General features: G+C 60.8%; 1 protein-coding gene across 1 annotated transcript in view; it reads left to right on the plus strand.

The window, feature by feature from the left end:
- The first annotated feature begins 932 nt into the window (after positions 1-932).
- Positions 933-3,363, plus strand: part of ZNF687 (zinc finger protein 687) — a 13,748-nt gene continuing 11,317 nt past the window's right edge. The window contains exon 1 of the mRNA XM_042020120.1: positions 933-1,076. The gene's annotated coding sequence lies outside the window, so the exon portion shown is untranslated. The remainder of the gene's footprint in view (positions 1,077-3,363) is intronic.

Here is a 3,363-nt window from a genome sequence, read left to right on the forward strand (position 1 = left end):
GGTGTCACTGGTGTCACTGGTCTGGGACCCCCCCCATACTGGTGTCACTCGTGTCACTGGTGCCCCGCCCCCTGCAGCAGCTCCCGGCATCCCCCGCGGGCTGTTTACAGTCAGACCGACAGGCGGGGCTTGGCTGTTGATTGACAGGAGAACCGACCAGTCAGCGTGCGGAAGAAGGGGATGTTGTCCTTGAGCTGGCCAATGAGAGTGGGAGGAGGGCCGGGTTGATAATGAGTGACAGATCCGGGCACCAATGAGCGGCGGGGGTTGGCTTGGCGGGTTTTTAGGCACTTCAGCCAATGGGAGCGCGAGGAGACGGGACGGCCTTGAGTGACAGCGCTCTCCACCAATGGCATCGCGCGGCAGGAGGACGTGGGCGAGGCATCCCTCAGATGCCTCTGTGAATGACAGCGCTGGCAGCGAATGGGAGGGGGGGGTTGGAGCCATTCCGGGACCGGTGTGGGCGGGTTTTGGTGCTGAGGGAGAAATCCCGCGCCCAATGGGAGCCCCCCAGCTGGGAGACGCCGCCATGGACGCTCCCTGAGGCCAATGGCGGCCGGAACCCGCGCTTGAGAAACAGCGCGCCTTGGCCAATGAGAAGCGAGGTGAGGCGGGGGTTTATTGATAGACAGCGCTCTCAGCCAATCAGCAGGAGGTGCAACAACAACCAATAGGAAGCGCCGCCACCCGGGGTGGGCGGGGCCTCTCGGATTGAATGACACCCGCGTTCCCCAATCAACACCCCCGGCGTGGGGCGGGCCCCACTCAGCCAATGGGGAGTGCGGATGGTCGCGATCGTCATTGAGTGACAGCTGAGGAGACCAATCGGAATGTGCTTTGCGATGAGTGACGGGAGTGTTAGCCAATAGAGACGCGGGGAGAGGGCGGGAGAGCGCGGCGCGAGCGGCCGGCGGGGCGGGGGGGCCAAGCAGGAAGTGGCGGAGGGGAAGCGGCGCCGCCGAGGGGCCCGAGCGGGACCGGGATCGGGATCGGGAACCGCGATCGGGATCGGGATCGGGAACCGCGATCGGGAACCGGGAACGGCGGCCGGGAGCGGCCCCCGCGCGCAGCTCCAGGTACCGGGGCCTGAGGGGCGGGAGCGGCCTGAGGGGGTCAAGGCCTGAGGGGGGGCGAGGCCTGGGCGGGAAGCGCGGCCTGAGGGGGGCCCGGGGGGGGAGGGGGGGGCGGTCACAGCCCCCCAGATCCCGGGAATTTTGTGGGATCGGGGTCATCCCCCCCCATCCTGGAATTTTGAAGGGTCACGGTCACCCCCCGCCCCTTCCCAATCCGAAATCCCGGGATTTGGGGCGATCAGGGTCATTGCCCCGTGGGATTTTTTGGGGAGGGGGCAGCCCAAAGCTCCGGTGGCGTTTCCCCCTTTGGAATCGGCCGTTCCCATCGGGAATTCCCGGAGGAAAAGGGAGCGAGGGGGGATTGGGAGCTCCTGGGAGAATCCAGGGGTTTGGGGGTTGTTATTCCCACCTTCCCACCTGGAATTTCTGGGACTGAGCTTTTTTGGGGGAGGATGAAAACGGGGAATCCCCCCCCCCCCCCCCCCCCCCCCCAAAATTCCTTCCTTCGCTCCTTCAGATTTTTTGAGGAGTGGCCGTGGGAATCCGGGAGGGGGGAGGGATTTGGGATCCCTTTGGATCTTCCCAGATCCCTGGAGATCCCCGGGGAGGTTCCCAGGAGCCCCGGGAGTTCCAGAGTGGGGTTTGGGGGTGTGGGAATTCCGTGACTCCGAAGGGTTTTTCGGTGGGAGAACGTGGGAAATGTGGAGTTTTCCAGGCCTGGAATAACTTCCTGAATTTCCAGGGATGTTTGGGAAGGTTCCTGGTGGGATTCCAGGTGGGAAAAGCGGGAATCATCCTGGGTTTGGGGATAAATCCGCCTTGATTTTGTGCTGGGAGAAAACTGGGGGAAACTGGGGATAAGGGAAAATCTGGGAATAGGGAAAAACGAACACCTGGGAATGAAGGGAAAACGGGGAATAGGGAGGATTAACAGGAGATTCCTCCTGGGAATGCCCAGGGAGGCTCCCGAGTGGTTTTGGGAATTCGGGAATTCTCTGATTTCCCTGGTTCTGGTGGGAGGAAAAAGCCTGGGAAGGGCGGAGAGGAAAGGAGAAGGAGGAGGCCCGGGAATGGATCTTTCCCAGGGAAGTTTCTCCAGGGTTTTTCCTTCCCAATCCCAGCTTCTCTTCCCCTCCCCATTCCTGGGCCCTGCCCCTGGAAAATCCCGGGATCCCGTGGGAGGCTGGAATTCCCTGCCCACAATTAACTTAATAGCAGGGAATTCCCTGGGAATGTTTGGGAGCGGAGAGGTTTGGGAATCGAGCTGCTCTTCCCTGGAATTCCCCTGGAATTTTCCCTGAGCTCTTCCAGAGCAGTTGGAGAGGCCTGGAAGTGCCTCAGGATCTCCTGGGATGCCCTGGGATTCCCAGGAATTCCAGATTTCCAGGTTTATCCCATCCCAGTTGGGATTTTCCAGATCTAATCCCTCTTCCTGAACGAGAATTCCAAGGAATTGGATTTATTTTGGCATCCAGGTCCTATAGAAGCCGTCGGGATGCGCTGGGAGCGAGGGAGGGAATTGCCTGGGGTTTTTTGGGATCCCATGGAGCAGCTTTTCCGTTTCTATTCCTGGAATTTCAGTGGGATTCCCTGGCTGGCTAAAGGGATTTTGGGTTGGGAAAACCCCCTGGAAAACTGGGAATGATTGGGTTGGGATGAGGGGCTTGGGATGGGGAATTTGGGATTGGGATGGGGAGTTTGGGCTCGGGGTGGGTGCCTTGGCATCCTGAATCTTTGGGAAGACCCCAGAATTCCATGGAATCCCTGCCCAGACCCACGCAGCCCTGGCGGGAATCCCGAGAAAAACAGGAATCCCAAACCCTCCCAGCTCCTGCCAGGCTGGAAAATTCCCTTTCCCGTTGGAGTTGTCGGGATCCCAGGATCGGGGCTAGCCCCGGGTGGTGCCGGCGGCTCCGGGGCCGGCAGATGGCCGGGAATTAATTCCCTGTAAACGCCGGGAATTTAATCCCCCACGGCTCCCTCGGGAGGCGGCAGCTGCAGCGGGAGGGGGCGGGATCGGGGATTTGGGGTTGGGATGGGAGCCTGGCATCGGGATGGGAGCTTGGGATCGGAACGGGGAATTTGGGATCAGGACTTCAGGATCAGGATGGGGATCAGGGCTATGGGATCGGGAGTTTGGGATCGGGATGGGAGTTTGGGATCGGGATGGGAGCTTGGGATCGGGATGGGGAATTTGGGATTAGGACTTCAGGATCAGGATGGGGATCAGGGCTTTGGGATCGGGATGGGAGTTTGGGATCGGGATGGGAGTTTGGGATCAGGATGGGAG

The sequence above is a fragment of the Corvus kubaryi genome, unplaced genomic scaffold, assembly GCF_017639235.1.
Source record: "Corvus kubaryi isolate FWS band 111438036 unplaced genomic scaffold, C.kubaryi_AGA036_p1.0 36795, whole genome shotgun sequence".
Classification (NCBI taxonomy): domain Eukaryota; kingdom Metazoa; phylum Chordata; class Aves; order Passeriformes; family Corvidae; genus Corvus; species Corvus kubaryi.